Below are 22,520 nucleotides of genomic sequence, written 5' to 3'. Positions count from 1 at the left end.
TCTGACACTGTATCAATGACAGCCTCCCTTCCCCACCAAGGGTACAAAACTATAAGATTTCAAGTCAGAAGTATAATTCTACAGGTGTTAGGGTTGATGTCTGTTGCCATAATTCTGGTATCATTGGCAAGATACCATATGAGAATTCTTCAGTGAATCTTGGCAACTCAATGGTCCATTCTGTTCTAGCCTTTGTCAATCCAGATCAAGGTAACTCAGGCATGCAAAAGATATCGTAGATGGTGGATTTGCCCAAGTGATATTTCACAAGGCCGTCCATTCATACTTCCTAAGCCCAAGGCCGTAGTGACAACGGACACATCCTAGTTTGAGTGGGGGGGGCACTTCTTGGGAAAGACAGTCCAAGGCACCTGGTCCCCAGAAGAGGCCAACGTGCATATCAGTGTCCTAGAAATAAGAGCAGTTCTCCCAGAGTTGCAGGCTTTCCAAGACTCTCTCCCTTCAGGGATTATTGTGATTCAGACGGATACTATGTCAGTAGTCTGGTACATCACCAGGCAAGGAGGAATGATACCTTACCCCTTATGTCAAGAAACTCTGAGAGTGTGGTAATGGGCGATCTCATTCAAGTGATTTGTGATAGCAACGCACATTCTGGGGAAATCCAACATGATAGGCAAGTTGAGCAGGTCAATTCTGTTACCTCACAAGTGGTGTTTGAACAAGAAAATTGTGGAAAAGACTTTTCGCCAATGGGACCAGCTGTGCTGTGACCTTTTTGGATCTCCCCTCAACAACAAGTGCAGCAGGTTCATTGCCCTGGTCCTCCCACCATGGGAGTCACTGAGAGATGCTGTTCTCCAGGATTGCCCCCCTCCAGTCTCTGTTATGCATACCCCTCACAACTCCTCTAATCCCTAAATTTCTTCAGAAAGCATCTCGATTGAAGAGCACAGTCATCCACATTGCCCCTTAGTGGCCTAGTCAAATTTAGTTACTTTTCATCTGATCTCATCTAATTCACCCTCCATGAATCCTGGATCCAATTCGAGATGATCTGTCTCATCCGACAGACGTGATTCATCCAGACATTGTAGGGCTAGAATTGACTGACTGCATGGCTTCTCCATTTCCATTGATAGCCAGTCAACCCAGGCTCTCCTCTCCTGTCCATTACATCCTATTATATTCCCAGAAAGCTTCTACTAGGATGATTTACAAAAATAAATGGAAAAGATTTGTGGTCTGGGCTCAACAGGAAGACAATCAACCCCTTTTCAGTGCCAGTACCAAAGGTTCCCAAATTTTTGTCTACAATTTTTCATGAAGGGGCTAGTTCTTCAGCAGGCAGAGTACAATTGTTTTCATGTTGGAGCTGACAGTTCATCCTTAGCTTCATCGTGACTATGTGAGGCATTTATTAAAGGAACCTTTTTACTGAAACCTCCCTTTAAAGATCCTACTCCACCATGGGATTTGAACCTAGTCTTACAAGCCCTGATTCCATCACCATTTGAACCAGCTGCTGAATCTTAACTAAAGTTTTTTAATTGGAAAACAATATTTTTGGTAGCTATTACATCATCTAGGAGAGTTTCAGAACTGCAAGCCATATCCTGTAAAATCCCCCTTTATTCGATTTTCCGTAAAGATAGAGTGTCTTTGCAAACCAACCCATCTTTTCTTCCTAAGTTGGTGTCAGGATCCAACATACAATCCACCATTTTCTAGTCTTCTTCCCAAATTTCTTCAACAAAGGGGAATACATTTTGTATTTTTGGACTTTCACAGACAATTACATTTCAATCTACATAGAACTGACAAATTCAGAAAGTGAGATCAATTATTTGTCTGCTTTTCAGAATCGAAATTGGGTATGCCAGTTACCAAAATAACCTTAGCCAAGTTGTTAAACTACACTTTTTCGGTAGTCTGTACCTTTACTCAATGAAAACACTGAGACAGTTCTGCTGTTACGACATTCGTTTACTACACATGATGTTTACACCTAGCATAACAATGACATTTTTTGCACACCAAATGTAACTTCAGCTACACCATAGAAGAATCAAAAGACCCAAAGGAAGAAGTCACAATCTTTATAGTGTCTTTGCTGCCTGCATCAGCAGTTTAGCAAATTGTCAGAATAACATGTCTTCTTTGAAGCTGGTTTGCTATCAGTCCTTGTCCCATATATCAAATGTGCTTTTCTGAAGAACAACTCCTTCGGCCTTGGTTTATCTCGCATGTCCTATTTGACGAGACACATACAAGAGTTCATCATGACCTGCTGATGGATAATAAATTTCACAAAGCTGCATAGTTAACATATTTTGCTTCTGCTTCCATTTAACAATGAATGCCACAGTATATATTTTTCCAAGTCAGGTAACTGAGTTAAAACTGAGTACACTCTACAATTAGCTAAAATGCAGAACATTATTTCACATTTAAAGAAAAAAATTAATTTCAACCTGTTCCTTTCTCTCACACAAGTGACTTACTGATTGCATTTCTTTTGTCTATAAGAAATTGGGTCTGTCCTTGCCAAAACCTTTGACAGCTCATTCAGCAAGATACATGGCAGCCTCTTCAGTATTTCTATCCAGTTACTCCATGGATGATATTTGTGCTGCAGCCACTTGGACTAATCCTCACACTTTTTTGCTCATTACAAAGTTGATCTGGTCTCTAGGGGAAGAGCAGCTTTCGGCTCAGCAGTACTGAGGAATATCCTTTCTTAGAGTCCACCCGGGATTCAAGAAGCTGGGGACTCTGTCCCACGTGTTGAAGAATGAATGAAAATTGACAACATCAGATAAAGAAGTTATATACTCATCATAATGTTTCATCTGTGTTGTCCATGTTCATTCTTCCTCAACTCTCCTCCTTCCATCCCCCTACCTTTTGTGATTTATGACTTCTGGAAGAACGAGAGATAACTGGAGTAGCAAATTTTCCTCTTTTTTGAGCTGCAGGTAGTGGTTTCTCATATATACATAGTTGTTTAAAAATAAAGAGCTGCTAACAAAATCTGCGATATGGAGAAGGGCTGTAGCATTATGGGTAAGGGAGGAACTCATTTTTAGTAGGCCACGAGCTGTAAAAAGCGGCTGAGTCAGATCCGAGAGTTGGATCAGAACTCACATTTTGAGGAAGAATAAAAGTGGACAATACAGAAGGAAGATAATGGTGAGTACGTTCTATTAACTTTCTAAGTTTATAAGAGGAATATTTAAAATCTTTGCCTATTTTGGAGTAAAAGTCCTCAGTTCAGAAAAGTTAAGTGCAGCAAATGTTAATAATATATTTAAGAATAATATATTTAAAATCCCTATCACCCTAGAATAAGCGTCCCCTGGTCGTCTGCGTGGTGTGCTGCTCCTTGGAAGCCAAGTGCTGCTAATCGGGTTGTCCCCCTCTGCTGTTGGACGTCCCAAAGTAACTTATTCTTTACAGAAGCTACATCGCAGCTTCCCAAAGAGTGAACACCTGGACGCATCCCTTTATTTCTCAGCACTGATTATAGCTGAGAGCCCTAAGAAATTTTATCTTGGAAGCCAAGTACTGCTAATCGGGTTGTCCCCCTCTGCTGTTGGACGTCCCAAAAGTAACTTATTCTTTACAGAACCACGAAAAGCAAGCAATATCCCAACCAAACTCCACAGAAAACAGGTCCCGGAGACTGGATAGCAAGCACCTTTAGTTTATTCCAACCACAAATACGCCAAGCACAAAACAAGAACAAGGAACATATGAACGCCTTCTACAATGCGTTTTCGTCACAAATGGACTTCCTCAGATGAAATCAATACCAAATACAAATACACCTTATATACTTAATTAAAACCTTAACTACCTATCAAATACACTCTACATTTTGAAATGCACTAATCAAATTCCAAAGCTAATAAATTATTAAATGTTGCTCTCGATCTCATTTAAAATAGGGACAAATTGAAAGAATTGTATTTTATAATTTATATATTTAATTTAAATACTCCTACCTACAACCATAAAATAATTTCCTAAAAAAAACTTCCATTTAATAAATATATTTTAAATATATATATATATATATATATATATATATATATATATATATATAAATTATCTATTAAAACATTTTACTTAAAAAGCCATTATATAAAAGAAGCCATTATATAAAAGAAGGGGGACATCTATTGGTGAAAGTCATTACTACACCCTGTTTTTTATATCTTTGTGGATCTTATTTTAAGTAAAGGTAAAATTGAAATATTTTCATTTAATCCGGGTGTGTTGTTTGCTTCCAAAGCCACTTGCCACCATAGTTCCCTATAGGCTATAATGTCTTCCCAGGGCCCTCCCCTAATATCTGTACCTACGTAATCTAAAACAAAAAACAGAAATTTTGCATTTGAACATACCTTGGTGTGCCTAAAAATAGCATTTGTCTCTTTTTCCTTCTTTACATCATACATATGTTCATATATTCGTCTCTTTAAAGTTCTTTCTGTCTTCCCTACGTAGAATGAGGGGCATTCCACACATATGGCTAGATATATTAGGCCCCTGGATTCGCAATTATAATAACCCTTACTGTTTAGCCATCTATCTCTACTTATCAAGAATATTTTATCTTTATTGATAATGTACTCACATTGTTTGCATCTCCCACATTTATATGTGCCCATTTTTGTTCTAGCTCCCTTTTCCATTTTTATGTTATTTCCCATATTATTTTCTAAAAATCCTTTAATATTAGTAGTATTCTTAAACACTACCCTGGGTACATCATTCGGTAGTCCTTCCAAGTCTGTTAGGGTCCTGAATCTTTCCCATTCTTTACAAAACACTGTCTTTATCTTTTTATTTAACAAATTATATTCAAGGCTGAGGGATTGCTCGAAATTTTCATTTTTTCTGTTTCCCTTTTCATGCACATCTTCTCTTATACCAAGAATAGGTTGAAACCTATCACATCTTCCTCTTTCCACTTCAGCCCTAATTTCCTTAATAAATTCTACTGGGTATTCACGCTCCAGGAACATTTTTTCCAACAGATCACATTCTTGGGCAAATTTGTCATCATCACTTGTCATCCTGGACCCCCTTACGAACTGCCCTTTCACTATGTTCTTTTTAGTGTAAAAAGGGTGGGCACTCTTAAAGTGTAAATAGGAATTCACATAAGTGGGTTTTCTGTAAACTCTTGTTTCAAAGACTTTGTTCTTTATTGTTATTTCTACGTCCAAATACTGTATACTTTCTTTGGAATAATTATATGTGAATTTCAAAAACTCAGTGGTCTCTCCTATATATTTAATAAAGTCTTTTAAAGTGTCTAATCCCCCTATCCAAAAAATTAAAATATCGTCGAGAAACCTCTTGTATAACGTCCAATACTTAACAAAGGTTGATTTAAAAATGAACTTCTCCTCCCAATTCGCTAAAACCAAGTTTGCAAAGGTAGGTGCACAAGCAGCTCCCATTGCTACTCCTTGTAACTGTCGAAAAAATTCACCATTGAAAATGAGAAAATTATTTTTCAATACCAAGTCCATTAAGCCTGTGCACACTACCTTTTCTTCCTGGCTCAACCTTTTATTCCCAAAAAGTTCATCTTCAAACATACACATACCTGCCTCATAGGGAATTGAACCAAATAAATCTATAATGTCGATTGTGACAAATATTAAGTCATCATGAATTAAATCTGGATTTAAACTTCTCAATAAATCCCATGAGTCTCTTAGTATAGCTTCTTTTTCGACCCATATATGTTTAGTCTTAATGTCCACATATTTGGCTAAAGAATTAGTTTTGGACCCCCCGCTGAGACAATTGGTCTCAACGGGGGGTCCAAACTATTTTTATGAATTTTCGGGATTCCGAATATAACTGGAATCTTAGGTTTCTCTATCTTTAAAAAAGAATAAGTTTTTATATCTATAAGCTTTTCTATAAACATACCTTCTAATATATTGTCTATTTTTTGGTAGGCCATATTTATTTCATTTCTTGAAACTTCTCTGTATTTCACCTCATCTCTTAAAATTCCATTCATCTTTCCTTCATACAGAATAACATCCATCACAACTATACCTCCACCCTTATCGGGTTTCATTACCCGTATATCCTTACTACTTTTCAGCTCTTTTAGTTTTTGATGCTCATGGGGGTAAAGGTTGTGATGGGTATTGTTAAACTTTATATTTTTCTCCATTTTCCTAACTTCTCTTTCCATTATTTTTTCAAAGTTTCTTAGCTGTAAATGGATAGGTGGATTGAAAATGGATTTTTTTGTTAATGCTTTGTCTCTTATCTGATTCCCTATTACTTTAGTGTCTGGACATAATCCTTCTTTGTGAAACAACAACTCTAAATTCAATTTCCTAAGAAAAAGCTTCATATCTATTAAAGTTTGTGTAGAATTACCCTTTATAAAAGGTATAAATTTGAAGCCCTTTTCTAATAACTTAAAGTGCTGGGAATCAAGTTCCAACCTACTAAAATTATAAATAGTGAAGCCCTCTAGAGTGTGTTTATGGTCTTCTACTACTATGTTTGTAGTAAGTTCAGTTTCATTTGGGTAAGGGATCACTAAATCTAGTATCTCCCCCTCCCCCTTCTCCCCCCTCGCTTTTGAAAATTTCCATTCCACCTTTTTGCTGCTACTGTCCAATTTCCCCTTCCTCCTCCTTCTAAGGGGGGAAATTCTATGTCATAGTCATTTCTGTCTCTATCAAAGCCTTCATCACTTTCTATAGGATTTGCAGTAACATTTTCATTATAATTGTAATGGCTATCATACTGATTTTTATAAGCAGTGGGTTTTGGGTAACTAACCTGATTTTCATAATCTTGAATGTCCCTCCTTAATTTGTCCATCTTTCTATTCACCAGTAGTTTACATTTTTCATCAACTTCATCTTTTAACTTAAAATATTTCTGTCTTTCAAACTCTATTTCAAAAATTAAATCATTTTTAATACAAACATCGAGAGCATCTATCTGTATTTGAAGGTTTTCTAAGCTTCTATTGTTTTCTTTTATAATCAGTTTAACAACATCCAAACCACATTTATTGAATACTACTATTAGTTCTTTGTGAAAGTTTGATCCAATTTGCACATTGTTTGGATATTTCCAAGTCCTCAGTCCCTTTGGGACTATATCACGTTTAAGACATTCATTCAAATATGCATTTTCTATCACTATATTTTTATATTTATACATCAATTTGTACAAATTGTCCATTTTTTTGCTGTAAGAATCATTATTTAAACCACCAAGTGATTTATTGTCTTTGAAATTAAAACAGAATGGTCTCTTCAGCCATTCCTGCATTTCTATAGGTATATTGTGGTTAACAGTACCTGGTGGACAACGCCTTTGCTGAGACTGTTTATTGCCAAAAACATACGTCGCACCTTCCTCCTGGTCATCACGAAAAATAGCTGGTAACGCTTCAGGGTTGAAATTAGTACCATTCGGTTCTTCTCCTTCCCCACTCGCTCTTTCAGCGCTATTCCTTTCTCTTTTCCGTTTACTTTTTTGGCCACAAAATTCATAGTCTCCATAAACACCCTCCGTGCTTCTCGTCGCTTTCGCTTCCTGGTTCACGAAGGACTTACACAAAGGCGTCTTTACAGAAGCTACATCGCAGCTTCCCAAAGAGTGAACACCTGGACGCATCCCTTTATTTCTCAGCATTGATTATAGCTGAGAGCCCTAAGAAATTTTATGTATGTGTCTCTATTTTTCCTTTTACATTTGCTAAGACCTTGTCTGAGCTGGGCCAGCACACTAGCGGATCTTACCTAGGCCGTCTTACCTCCCATATAAAATACTCCCTTGCTAACCTAAAGTTGAGGTCTTTACTCTCTTACGCCACTAGATGGCAGCACAATACAGTGTCTGAGTTTTCTATAGTCTGCTGAAGTTTGTTATTCATCTCTGCTTAACTAACTCTTTTGGCAACTGATTTATCCATTAAAAACGTTTATAGCAGACACTGGCTTACAGAGTAATAGAAAACTGGTTTTGTCTAAACTAAATTGCAAACTGGTTTTGTTTAAATTTACTGCCATAAACCTTCCATACTAAGCAGTTTCTTATCTGCCTGACTCACATTGGCAATAGGCTCTTTGGAAGGTCTGATTGGCTCCAAACAATCCACTGACTGGTTCTGTGTGTTTTATGAACCCTCCCCTAGTATAATCTATGGTCATAGCTCTCCCTCCCCCTGTGGATTGCGTAGTTATTCTCCTCCCCCTCTTATCTACCTAAAGTTATAAGTATTAGCCTGCTCTTGTGGCGCCATATTTAAAATTCCTATCACCCTAGAGTAAGCGTCCCCTGTTCGTCCGCGTGGTGTGCTGCTCGTAGGTATCTACTTTATGATTAAATAGATGTCTATTGCTTAGCTTGCCCAGACTGTAATTATTCCTTCTGACACATTGTAACTTAGAATGTGCATTTAGTTTGATAGTCATCAGAAAGGAAAGCTAGTTAATCTTTGCATTTCAGTGCTGCTCGTAGGTACCCTGTTATCTGTCTTACCTCTGTACTGCATAGTGTAATGTAACTGATTGTTTCTTTTCTTTAATTTGTATCTAAATGTACTTTAGTTTGCTGATGACAAATTGAACAGATCATCTGCTATTTTTGTGTATATTGTTTCCTTTGCCTTTACGTAACTACTGTTTGCTAAAATGTACTGCATTCTTTAGTATGTTATTTATGCCTACCTCCTGTTAGTATAAGTTGTATCTTTTCCAAATGTTATGGTTCAGCTAAAGTTGTTGCATTGTACCACTGGGATCTAGATAGTACTGTCTGATGTTCCTACACCGTATTTAATGTATCGCTATATTGCTGATGCACGATGGAATCATTTACTTAACCATTGTAAGCGGGAACATTTTAGAAGCGTTTTATTAGCTGTTCTGTTCTATCGCTATATTGCTGGTGCTGGGCGGGAAGTATTTTAGCGATTGTACGCTATATCGCTAATGCAGGGTGGGATCTCTTATTTAGCTATGGTAAGCGGGAATATTTTAGAAGCGTTTTGTTAGTTGTTTTCTTTTATCGCTACATTGCTGATGTTGGGCGGGAAGTTTTTAGCGACTGTAAGCAGTAGCTGTCCAAAAGAGAACTGGGGACTGTCTTAGTTATTTGCTGAAGGAGGCAGATAATATGCCTCTACTTATTACCTAGGCTGAAATATGAAAGGAAATGCACCTTGTTCTGTAATATCTAACTCTAGTTTTTGTTAGCTTATGTATATGTGAATACCTTGAGGGGAAGTCTGTTACTGTATTTACTCATTGTAGGGTCAAATTGAAAGTATTGGCTTTATCTTTAAACTAACTTTTATGGTTTATACTGTTAACCTTTGGGTTCTATTACACTGTGCTCACACCTACCCCTACACTCCATTTTACAGCCTCATTCTTTTTCCCATATATACCTTCTGCCTTTACTTACCATACTCCTATTTTCTCTTCCTTTTAGCTTGGAAGCCAAGTGCTGCTAATCGGGTTGTCCCCCTCTGCTGTTGGACGTCCCAAAAGTAACTTATTCTTTACAGAAGCTACATCGCAGCTTCCCAAAGAGTGAACACCTGGACGCATCCCTTTATTTCTCAGCATTGATTATAGCTGAGAGCCCTACGAAATTTTATGTATGTGTCTCTATTTTTCCTTTTACATTTGCTAAGACCTTGTCTGAGCTGGGCCAGCACACTAGCGGAACTTATCTAGGCCGTCTTACCTCCCATATAAAATACTCCCTTGCTAACCTAAAGTTGAGGTCTTTACTGTCTTACGCCACTAGACGGCAGCACAATACAGTGTCTGAGTTTTCTATAGTCTGCTGAAGTTTGTTATTCATCTCTGCTTAACTAACTCTTTTGGCAACTGAATTTATCCATTAAAAACATTTATAGCAGACACTGGCTTACAGAGTAATAGAAAACTGGTTTTGTCTAAACTAAATTGCAAACTGGTTTTGTTTAAATTTACTGCCATAAACTTTCCATACTAAGCAGTTTCTTATCTGCCTGACTTACTTTGGCAATAGGCTCTTTGGAAGGTCTGATTGGCTCCAAACAATCCACTGACTGGTTCTGTGTGTTTTGCGAGAGATGCAAATATATAGCCAAACTGGAGGCTGAGCTCTCTCATCATAGGACTGGCAAGACCAGACAGGAGGAGAAGGCAACCACACACACCACAAACCCAGTCTCACATAGCACTAGCACAACCTCATATCACACACACAAACACATAAAAACATACTCGGAGGCTCTGACCAAAAATCTACCAAAACAGCAGAGGCCACCAAAGCAGACACCCAAACAACTACCACCACAGACCAAGACACATGCAACACATAGACCACAAAGTCAGTGTGCCAAACAGTCACAGCCCTTAAGGCCAAACACAATGCCAGACACTCTTGTCATAGGTGACTCCATAGTCAGACACACTGACGTCCCACTCACCAGATTGAGCAAGGAGAAGGTCACAGTAAGCTGCCTGTCGGGCGCTAGAATCCGCCACATAACGCAAGCACTCAGGTCACTCGACAGCAAGTACAAGTATGACTCAGTCATTGTCCATGCTGGTGTGAACGACCTGAGACGCACCTCCCTGGACTACATGAAAAGGGACATAGAGGATCTCTCTGATTATGTAGCCCAGGCAGGTATGACCCTGACCTTGAGCATTATCCTACCTTCACCAAGAATGATGCCACAGTGCACTGACAAGATGATCAGCTTTAATAATTGGCTTAATCACTGGTGTCATTCAAAGGGGATCCAATGTCTGTCTGCCTGGGATGACATGATGGACAAGCCACGTTGCTTCGCAAGGGACGGCTTGCACCTGTCACCCCTGGGCTTCCGGATATTGGCAAAGGCTCTTGCCACCCCCATAGTGCCTTTTTTAGGCCAGGCTCAAATTCTAAACCTACCACCCTAGAACAAAACAAAGGAAAAAAACTAAGGGTAATGCTGCTCAATGCCAGAAGTCTCAACCTCAAGATGCACGCACTCGAAGCCCTTCTCAGTATGGAGAACATCGATGTCTGTGCTGTGACTGAAACCTGGTTCAAGGCTCCTGAGAGCACCCCGGCACTATCAGGTTTTACCTCATATCATGCGTTCCGGCCCCAAAATCCGGACAACACCAAGAAAGGAGGAGGGGTGTCCATATTCATCAAAGATACCCTCACCTCCAAGTTGGTGGCAACGCACGATGCATCGGAGACTATCCAGGTGCAATTAACCGTAGGCAAGACTGCTCTACAATTTGTAGCATGTTACAGGCCACCCTCTCAAACTCAGGATCCTCACACAGCATTCCTGAAAACTCTGGAGGGGATAAATGTAACCCCAAACATCATCATACTAGGTGATTTCAACTATCCAAACATAGACTGGGATCACTACTCAAGCCCCAACACTCTAGCCCAAAGGTTCCTAGAGTTCATAAACTCTAATGCCATGGAACAACTAGTCACCATGCCCACAAGAGGTGAAAACATACTGGATCTCATTATCACAAACATGGGGTCACAATGTTCAACACCGGAGGTATACCCTTCATTGGTGAGATCAGATCATAAACTAATCTCACTGGAAGTCCACATCCCGCCCCCACCCCAGATAAAAAAAGACCACAGTGAAGAACTTCTCTAAAGCCGACTTCACACTTCTTAGGACTGGTGTGGTCTCGTTCAAGCCCCTGAGCCAGCGGAAACCATCACTAAAGCCGCTGAATCACTTACAAATGCCTTCTACCAGCACCTCCAGAACTGCATGGATCAGGCAATCCCAAACAAAACAAAGACTCTTTGTACCAAAGGCAGGCGTCCAGTCTGGTGGACCCCAGCCATAAACAAGCTCTACAACAAAAGGAGAAAGCTACTACAAGATAGAGCAAAATCCTCAAAAGGGAAGACACCCTTGATCATCGTAAGTAAAAAACTAAGATCTCTCATAAAATCCTCCAAAGCAAATTTTGAAAGAAAAATTGCCACTGACTCAAAAGGCAACCACAAGGCCTTTTTTAGCTATGTTAGAAACCTGGGAGGAAACTCCCAGATATGTTCAGAACTGGTTCAAAATGATGTAAAGATCACTGAACCTACAGACATTGCCAACATACTGGCTGACAGGTTCAGTGCAAATTTCTCCCCCCCCCTAAAAGGAGAAATATCTATACCAGAGGATTGTAGCCTCCCAAACATCTCAAATGCTCAAGTAAGAACAGCTTTCTCCAAGGCAAAAAACACAGCATCCATGGGACCAGATGGTGTCCCCGGTTGTGTGCTCCACGAGCTCATTGAGGAATTAAACCCGCAGTTAGGGCAGCTGTTTAATCTTAGCCTCACCTCAGGATACGTACCCAAGGAATGGCGTACGGCTGCTGTGGTCCCATTACACAAAGGCGGTGCCTCCACTGACCCTGGAAACTACTGTCCCATCAGCTTGACAAGCCTGGTCTGCAAAGCTATGGAGAGGATCATTATGGAACTCATAAATAAAGACATAGGTGACCTGCAGACATTGGATCAAACCCAATTTGGCTTTGTCAAGGGCAGATCATGCCTTTTAACAGTCACCAAGGCCATTGATGAGGGCAAGGCAGTCCACACAGCCTACCTTGACCTGGCAAAGGCCTTCGACACGATACCCCACTCAGGCATCATAGAAAAACTCACCAGTTTAAATGTAAACCCATACGTCACAAGATGGGTTGCAAACTGGCTAAGTGACAGAACCCACAGGGTTAGAGTTGCTGGCGCCATGTCAGATTCCAAGCCTGTCACAAGCGGTGTCCCACAGGGCTCGGTCCTGGGTCCACTCTTGTTTGGCATCTACTTTTCGGAAGTACAGGCAAGCACAGGAGGATTATGGCTGACAAAGTTTGCAGATGACTGCAAACTGGGCGCCATAGTTGAAAACACATCAGACACAGATATCCTTCAGAAGGGTCTCATAGAAACGGATAACTGGTGCCAAAGCCATGGCCTAAAGTTAAACGCTAAAAATGCATAGTCATACCCTTTGGGGAAAACAAGGTTACCCCTAGCTACCATATAGGTGGCAATCCACTAAGCACAGAAGAGGTTATCAGGGATCTGGGAACCCAGGTTGATAGTAACCTCTCATTTGACACCCATGTTGCCAAAGTTGTTAGGAAGACCTTCTACATTGCCCACCTGATCATGAAGGGTTTCACATCTAGGTCAAGGGAGGTCATCATTCCCCTGTACTCATCACTCATCAGACCGATGATTGAGTACAACGCCCCATTTGGAATGTATCTGACCCGTCACCTGCAGCAATTGGAAAGGCCCCAAAAGTTCCTCACCAAAAGGATAAAGGGTCTCAAGAATATGTCCTATGCTGCCCGACTGAAGGAGCTCCAGCTCTACTCAGTCGCCACGCCTGCTCAGAGGTGACCTGTGCCTGACATACAAGGCCATGTCCAACCCGGAATTAATGAACATGCTTCACCTCAAAAAATCTAAATCCATCAGATACACAAGAGCACGAGACTTAAACCTTGACACGGTCATAAATAGGATGTGCTGGAGGGACAGATTCATCACCCAGAGACTCCCTATGCTGTGGAACAAAATCCCGGTACATGTGAGGCAGAGCACCTCGCTGGCTTTGTTCAAGAGAAATCTTGACCAATGGATGGGAGATCGCAGGTATACCCCAGGGATTACATCAGTGTCACTGCTTGACAGAGACACAGCAAAATAATGGGCATAATATCCTTCAATCTAAAGGGGTGGCGTAAGCCACACAAACTCTGGGCTAGGCTTATAAATGCCCTAGGGCAGATAGCCTAGTATGAACCTATGAACCCTCCCCTAGTATAATCTATGGTCATAGCTCTCCCTCCCCCTGTGGATTGCGTAGTTATTCTCCTCCCCCTCTTATCTACCTAAAGTTATAAGGATTAGCCTGCTCTTGTGGCGCCATATTTAAAATCCCTATCACCCTAGAGTAAGCGTCCCCTGGTCATACACGTGGTGTGCTGCTGGTAAGTACCTACTTTATGATTAAATAGATGTCTATTGCTTAGCTTGCCCAGACTGTAATTATTCCTTCTGACACGTTGTAACTTAGAATGTGCATTTAGTTTGATAGTCATCAGAAAGGAAAGCTAGTTAATCTTTGCATTTCAGTGCTGCTCGTAGGTATCTTGTTATCTGTCTTACCTCTGTACTGCATAGTGTAATGTAACTGATTGTTTCTTTTCTTTAATTTGTATCTAAATGTACTTTAGTTTGCTGATGACAAATTGAACAGATCATCTGCTATTTTTGTGTATATTGTTTCCTTTGCCTTTACGTAACTACTGTTTGCTAAAATGTACTGCATTCTTTAGTATGTTATTTATGCCTACCTCCTGTTAGTATAAGTTGTATCTTTTCCAAATGTTATGGTTCAGCTAAAGTTGTTGCATTGTACCACTGGGATCTAGATAGTACTGTCTGATGTTCCTACTCCGTATTTAATGTATCGCTATATTGCTGATGCACGATGGAATCATTTACTTAACCATTGTAAGCGGGAACATTTTTAGAAGCGTTTTATTAGCTGTTCTGTTCTATCGCTATATTGCTGGTGCTGGGCGGGAAGTATTTTAGCGATTGTACGCTATATCGCTAATGCAGGGTGGGATCTCTTATTTAGCTATGGTAAGCGGGAATATTTTAGAAGCGGTTTGTTAGTTGTTTTCTTTTATCGCTACATTGCTGATGCTGGGCGGGAAGTTTTTAGCGACTGTAAGCAGTAACTGTCCAAAAGAGTACTAGGGACTGTCTTAGTTATTTGCTGAAGGAGGCAGATAATATGCCTCTACTTATTACCTAGGCTGAAATATGAAAGGAAATGCACCTTGTTCTGTAATATCTAACTCTAGTTTTTGTTAGCTTATGTATATGTGAATACCTCGAGGGGAAGTCTGTTACTGTATTTACTCATTGTAGGGTCAAATTGAAAGTATTGGCTTTATCTTTAAACTAACTTTTATGGTTTATACTGTTAACCTTTGGGTTCTATTACTCTGTCCTCACACCTACCCCTACACTCCATTTTACAGCCTCATTCTTTTTCCCATATATACCTTCTACCTTTACTTACCATACTCCTATTTTCTCTTCCTTTTAGCTTGGAAGCCAAGTGCTGCTAATCGGGTTGCCCCCCTCTGCTGTTGGACGTCCCAAAAGTAACTTATTCTTTACAGAAGCTACATCGCAGCTTCCCAAAGAGTGAACACCTGGACGCATCCCTTTATTTCTCAGCATTGATTATAGCTGAGAGCCCTAAGAAATTTTATGTATGTGTCTCTATTTTTCCTTTTACATTTGCTAAGACCTTGTCTGAACTGGGCCAGCACACTAGCGGAACTTACCTAGGCCGTCTTACCTCCCATATAAAATACTCCCTTGCTAACCTAAAGTTGAGGTCTTTACTCTCTTACGCCACTAGATGGCAGCACAATACAGTGTCTGAGTTTTCTATAGTCTGCTGAAGTTTGTTATTCATCTCTGCTTAACTAACTCTTTTGGCAACTGAATTTATCCATTAAAAACGTTTATAGCAGACACTGGCTTACAGAGTAATAGAAAACTGGTTTTGTCTAAACTTAATTGCAAACTGGTTTTGTTTAAATTTACTGCCATAAACCTTCCATACTAAGCAGTTTCTTATCTGCCTGACTTACTTTGGCAATAGGCTCTTTGGAAGGTCTGATTGGCTCCAAACAATCCACTGACTGGTTCTGTGTGTTTTATGAACCCTCCCCTAGTATAATCTATGGTCATAGCTCTCCCTCCCCCTGTGGATTGCGTAGTTATTCTCCTCCCTCTCTTATCTACCTAAAGTTGTAAGTATTAGCCTGCTCTTGTGGCGCCATATTTAAAATCCCTATCACCCTAGAGTAAGCGTCCCTGGTCGTCAGCGTGGTGTGCTGCTCGTAAGTACCTACTTTATGATTAAATAGATGTCTATTGCTTAGCTTGCCCAGACTGTAATTATTCCTTCTGACACATTGTAACTTAGAATGTGCATTTAGTTTGATAGTCATCAGAAAGGAAAGCTAGTTAATCTTTGCATTTCAGTGCTGCTCGTAGGTACCTTGTTATCTGTCTTACCTCTGTACTGCATAGTGTAATGTAACTGATTGTTTCTTTTCTTTAATTTGTATCTAAATGTACTTTAGTTTGCTGATGTCAAATTGAACAGATCATCTTCTATTTTTGTGTATATTGTTTCCTTTGCCTTTACGTAACTACTGTTTGCTAAAATGTACTGCATTCTTTAGTATGTTATTTATGCCTACCTCCTGTTAGTATAAGTTGTATCTTTTCCAAATGTTATGGTTCAGCTAAAGTTGTTGCATTGTACCACTGGGATCTAGATAGTACTGTCTGATGTTCCTACTCCGTATTTAATGTATCGCTATATTGCTGATGCACGATGGGATCATTTACTTAACCATTGTAAGCGGGAACATTTTTAGAAGCGTTTTATTAGCTGTTCTGTTCTATCGCTATATTGCTGGTGCGGGGCAGGAAGTATTTTAGCGATTGTACGCTATATCGCTAATGCAGGGTGGGATCTCTTATTTAGCTATGGTAAGCGGGAATATCTTAGAAGCGTTTTGTTAGTTTTCTTTTATCGCTACATTGCTGATGCTGGGCGGGAAGTTTTTAGCGACTGTAAGCAGTAACTGTCCAAAAGAGTACTAGGGACTGTCTTAGTTATTTGCTGAAGGAGGCAGATAATATGCCTCTACTTATTACCTAGGCTGAAATATGAAAGGAAATGCACCTTGTTCTGTAATATCCAACTCTAGTTTTTTTAGCTTATGTATATGTGACTACCTCGAGGGGAAGTCTGTTACTGTATTTACTCATTGTAAGGTCAAATTGAAAGTATTGGCTTTATCTTTAAACTAACTTTTATGGTTTTTACTGTTAACCTTTGGGTTCTATTACACTGTCTTCACACCTACCTCTACACTCCATTTTACAGCCTCATTCTTTTTCCCATATATACCTTCTACCTTTACTTACCATACTCCTATTTTCTCTTCCTTTTAGCTTGGAAGCCAAGTGCTGCTAATCGGGTTGTCCCCCTCTGCTGTTGGACGTCCCAAAAGTAACTTATTCTTTATAGAAGTTACATCACAGCTTCCCAAAGAGTGAACACCTGGACGCATCCCTTTATTTCTCAGCATTGATTATAGCTGAGAGCCCTAAGAAATTTTATGTATGTGTCTCTATTTTTCCTTTTACATTTGCTAAGACCTTGTCTGAGCTGGGCCAGCACACTAGCGGAACTTACCTAGGCCGTCTTATCTCCCATATAAAATACTCCCTTGCTAACCTAAAGTTGAGGTCTTTACTCTCTTACGCCACTAGATGGCAGCACAATACAGTGTCTCCGTTTTCTATAGTCTGCTGAAGATTGTTATTCATCTCTGCTTAACTAACTCTTTTGGCAACTGAATTTATCCATTAAAAACATTTATAGCAGACACTGGCTTACAGACTAATAGAAAACTGGTTTTGTCTAAACTAAATTGCAAACTGGTTTTGTTTAAATTTACTGCCATAAACCTTCCATACTAAGCAGTTTCTTATCTGCCTGACTTACTTTGACAATAGGCTCTTTGGAAGGTCTAATTGGCTCCAAACAATCCACTGACTGGATGTGATAGTGTTCAATCTCGCCGTTTGTTCTTACACATGGGTTCGGAGCCGATCCTCGGCTCCGTGCCGGCCTCTTGCAAGCTCTGCATCGAGAAGAAGCTCGAGACAATCTAATACCCACAATCCCCCTCTGCCTTTACCTCAGATCTAGTTTGCCGCTGCTGCATACGCATCGTTGGGAGCTAGCTAGAGAGTTTTCTAAGCTAAGATATAACTTTTTTGTTGTATTTTATTAAGAATTCTATTCTAGTTGATATTATCAGTATTAACAAGTGTGTTTGTGTTGTGGTTCCGTAATTCTTTGGTACCGTTAACCTTTTTGTCGGTATTTTTGTATCGGGGCCTACACCCTTCACATATTCCACCATATTGAGACAATTACTACCGGATTTGACATTTACCTGATTGTGTCTTTTTTCTCGGATTTGACTGTGTTTTTTTCTAGAGTTGTATATTATCTACAATGTCTGAGAAGGCAAAGTCTGGTTTCAAGCGTTGTCAGTGTGGCCAAAAAATGTCGGTCACTGATAACCATAGTTCCTGCGTCTACTGCCTTGGCCCTCTCCACTTACAAGAGGATTGCTCCATCTGTCACTCTTTTAGTGGGAGGGTCATGACAGATAGGCGCAGGAAACTGATGGACAGAGGTCTTTTGAAACCAGCTTTCCAAGAGGCTTTGGATGCTTCTGACCAGGCATCGAAGTCCTCGAAGGAATCGAAGACGTCGGAGCCTAAGTCTTCGGCTCCGAGCTCTTCTTCAAAGGTTAGATCACCGGTTCCACAGACTTCGGGGCCGAGTGTTCAACTGGTGTCGGTTCCTGAGCCTCGAGTCTTGGAACCGTTGATGGAGCTCCCTCCTTCGCCATATTGAGGTCGGCTCCGTCTTCGGTTCCTTCGACCCGTTCTTCCTCCAAACTTTCGGATGTCGATGTGGATCGCGTGGTGCAGAAGTTGTTGGAGCATTCGCCCTCTCTAAACTTATTTCGGTTTCCACCCAGTTGGTGTCGAAACTTGAAGGCCTTCCTGTATCTCCATCCATTCCTCCTCCGAGACCGATTCAGTCTTTGGAGCCGGAAGAGGCTGATCTGCTGATTGTGGAGCCCTCGGGTCCAGAACCGTCCTTTCTCGGTCTGTTCCTCACCTCGACTCCGCGGACCGGTACCGAGTCTCGGAGCCGACGGTCTGTTCTTGGTTCGGGGCCGAGTCGAACCGACGTGTCGGTTCCGACTCCTCCTCGGGCCTCGCACGGATCGATTCGGCTCCGTCCTCGGGTCGATGCCTTCGTGCCTGTGTCGGGATTCTCCCATTTCTTCGAACCGGGGACTCTTCGATGCGGGACCCGGGAGCGTTCGACCTGATGAGGAAGGTGTTGTCTACCCAGACAACCACATCAGTGGAAGCAGTTTCTCCTCCCCATAAAGGGCCTTTGTCTTCATCTGCACCCACGGCCACATCCAAGCGTCGGGCACCAGTGCCTCCGCCACCCCTGGTGGGTGCCCCCTCTTCCTCCGAGGCTTCTTCGGATGCTTCCCACGAGGAAGTCCCTAGGAAGAGACTGTGTAAGAGGAGACACTTGGATTCTCCACAGGAATCCTTGACATCTGATACTGACTTAGATGAGTCAGAGGGGTCCCCTAAGTCACCTTCGGAAGATGTCTCTTTTACAGACATTTTGGAGATCCTGAAACAGAGAGGTGACTGGCAGTCCCTTCCCCCTTCTGAGGATGAGTCAGTTCTGCTGAAGGCATTTGGTGCTCGCCCTTCCTCCTCCTGGGTCACTCCGCCCTTCGACGAACTAATGGAACTTATTGCTCGAAGGGCGTGGGAGACTCCTGACACAGTGGAACCTGTTCCAAGAAAACCGAACAAGTACATCACAGCACCTCAGGATAAGTCCTACCTTACAAAAGGAGTTCCAGTAGACGCTATGGTGGTGGCTGCAGCCACGAAAAAGGAGATGGAGTCTTCTTCGTCTGTCCATCCGCCTAATAAAGATTCTAGGACGATGGATAGATATGGGAAGCGCATTTTTAGTTCAGCGGCTTTTTCCATGCGGTCCCTGAACTATTTGACCCATTTTACACGTCTGCAGAGGGATCTAGTCAAAGAGTTGGGAGATACCCTCCAGGGTACTACAGATGCAGCTGTCTCAGAGAAAGTGACAGTGCAACTTAATACCCTAACATCGATTGTTAACTCGTCCATGAGGCTGATTTCTTACGCAGCCGAAGGTTCGAGTAGGGCAGCAGCTTCAGCGATTGCTCTTCGTAGACAATCCTGGATGCGCCTATGCTCCTTTGCGGAAGCCTTCAAGTCTTCCTTTACAAACGCCCCATTTGACGGTGCCACTCTTTTTGGCCCCAAGGTAAAGGAGACCCTTACCCGGTGTGAACAAGAGGGAAAGACTCTATCTGCTGTCGGAGTCCGTTTTTCCACCCCAACCAGACCGTACCCCAAAGGGCAACGCGGTGGGAAAATGTGGTTTCGAAAACCCCAAGGGTCTTTCTCAGGCACACAGGGTGATGCCCCATCTAGAGGCAGAGGAGGGGCAGAGGTGGAAGACGCCGCTGGCGGCAGAGGGGTCCGCAACATCAAGGTGACAGGGAAACACTCCCTGGTAAACCTTTCCAGCACTCCTGAGAGGAGGCCCGACTGTCCTGCTCTGGAGGCAGTCGGGGTGCGCTTAGCTGTATACACACAGACCTGGCAAAATATAACTACAGACAAGTGGGTAAAAGCGTAGTTACCAGAGGTTACAACATACCCTTCCTATCCCATCCCATTCCAAAGAAAAGACTCCCAGATGTACCGCCCCATCTGCGAGAGCCAGCAGCTTTAGAAATTTCAAAGCTGCTAGAAAAGAGTCATCCAGCCAGTCCCAGCGGACCAGCAAGGATTCGGGACTTACTCAAGGTTCTTTTAGTTCCAAAGAAAACAGGGGACTGGAGGCCCATTCTAGACCTAAGCTACCTCAATACTTTCGTCAAGAAAGAAAAGTTCCGAATGGTCACGCTTCAATCGATCCTTCCATTTTTACAGAAGGACGAGTGGATGTGCTCAATAGATCTAGAGGATGCATACTACCACATCAAAATGGCCAGGGCATCCAGAGATCATTTGCGCTTCGGCTGGGAGCCAGTCACTTTCAATTTCGAGCCCTGCCCTTTGGTCTGACCTCAGCCCCCAGGGTCTTCACCAAATGCATGGCAGTGGTAGCGTCTCACTTGAGATGTCAGGGATTCCAGGTGTTTCCGTATCTGGACGACTGGCTCCTTTCAGCCACCACCCGGCGTCAACTACTGCAGGCCAGAGACTATGTGCTTCAACTGTGTGTTCACCTAGGGATCTCCGTAAATTTCGGAAAATCCTTACTTCAGCCATCACAAAATATCTTGTTCATAGGAGCAGAGTTAAACACACGTCAATTAATTCTGAGGCTTCCCCCAGAAAGGATATTATCACTGCAGACTCACATACGTCTTCTACTCTTGTCAAGGAAATCTCCTGCAAAGCTAGTACTGAAGGTGTTGGGCCTCATGTCAGCCTCCCTTATTGCAATTCCTCTGGGAAGGCTGCACATGAGAGTTCTACAATGGCTACTATTTGCTCAATGGTCATTTCAACAACTACCTCTAACACACGAGATTCTCATAACAAAGACTTGCAAAACAGATCTAAACTGGTGGCTCCAAACGTGCAACCTTTCCCAGGGGAGGCCGTTTGTACTTCCCACGCCCACAGTTACGGTGACCACGGACGCTTCCCTGATAGGGTGGGGGGGCATCTTTCAGGGACAGACAGTCCAAGGCGAATGGACCAATTTGGAGTACAATCTGCACATCAATGTTCTAGAGTTGAGGGCAGTGTTTCTAGCGTTGCAACACTTTGCTCCCCTTCTTCCTCTAGGGACTATTGCAGTTCAGACGGACAACATGTCGGTAGTCTGGTACATAAACAAACAAGGGTGAACCAAGTCCTATCAACTATGCAGAGAGGCCATGAGAATTTGGCAGTGGGCGGAGTCCACGGGTCGCTTTCTAATAGCAACGCACATCCCGGGGTCATCCAACGTCATAGCCGACAGGCTGAGCAGAGCAATTCTGTTACCGCACGAGTGGTCTCTAAAACAGTCAGTGGCGAAAAGGATCTTTCGCACGTGGGGCCAGCCTTCCTGCGATCTGTTTGCGTCTCCAATGAATGCCAAATGCAGGAGCTACTTTGCCCTATTACCCCTCAGGGAAGTCCCCAGGGACGCACTGGTTTACGATTGGCCCCCGGGACTCCTATACGCGTTTCCCCCATTTCCTCTGATATCAAAATTTCTCCAGAAAGCCAGGAACCTTCACAGGACGATAATCCTCATTGCTCCATTCTGGCCTCGTCAAATTTGGTTTCCCTTCCTGAAAATTCACTGCATTCGGGGACCCTGGATTCTGGACCCAGAGCCAGATCTATTGACTCACTCGTCAGGGGTTCCCCATCCCGCGCTCCTGTCACTCCATCTAGCAGCTTGGCTGCTCCAATTCCCAACTTAGCCAGGTCTAATCTCTTGTCACCAGCAGTCCAGGATATATTAGTGGCTTCGCATAAAGCTTCCACTACTAAAACATATACTAGCAAATGGAAACGGTTTGTATTCTCTGGCAATACACACCACGTTGATCCCTTTATAGCTCCTTTGAATAAGATATTAGAATTCTTAACAGACTTATTTCATCAGGGTGCTTCTCCTGCTACTCTAAGAGTTCAATTGGCTGCCATTTCAAATTTCCATGTGGAAGAATGTGGAGCTCCTATCATGGCTCACAGACTTTGTAAAGCCT

The 22,520-nt window shown here is 42.0% G+C and overlaps 1 protein-coding gene across 1 annotated transcript in view; it reads left to right on the top strand.

Annotated features, from left to right (window-relative positions):
- Nucleotides 1-22,520, top strand: part of SMC1B (structural maintenance of chromosomes 1B) — a 3,759,116-nt gene that overhangs the window by 2,427,669 nt on the left and 1,308,927 nt on the right. The window lies entirely within an intron of this gene.

This window comes from Protopterus annectens, chromosome 11.part0 (assembly GCF_019279795.1).
Source record: "Protopterus annectens isolate FY-2018-M chromosome 11.part0, PAN1.0, whole genome shotgun sequence".
NCBI classification, from domain to species: Eukaryota; Metazoa; Chordata; order Ceratodontiformes; family Protopteridae; genus Protopterus; species Protopterus annectens.
This window is presented reverse-complemented; position numbering and strand designations above follow the sequence as displayed.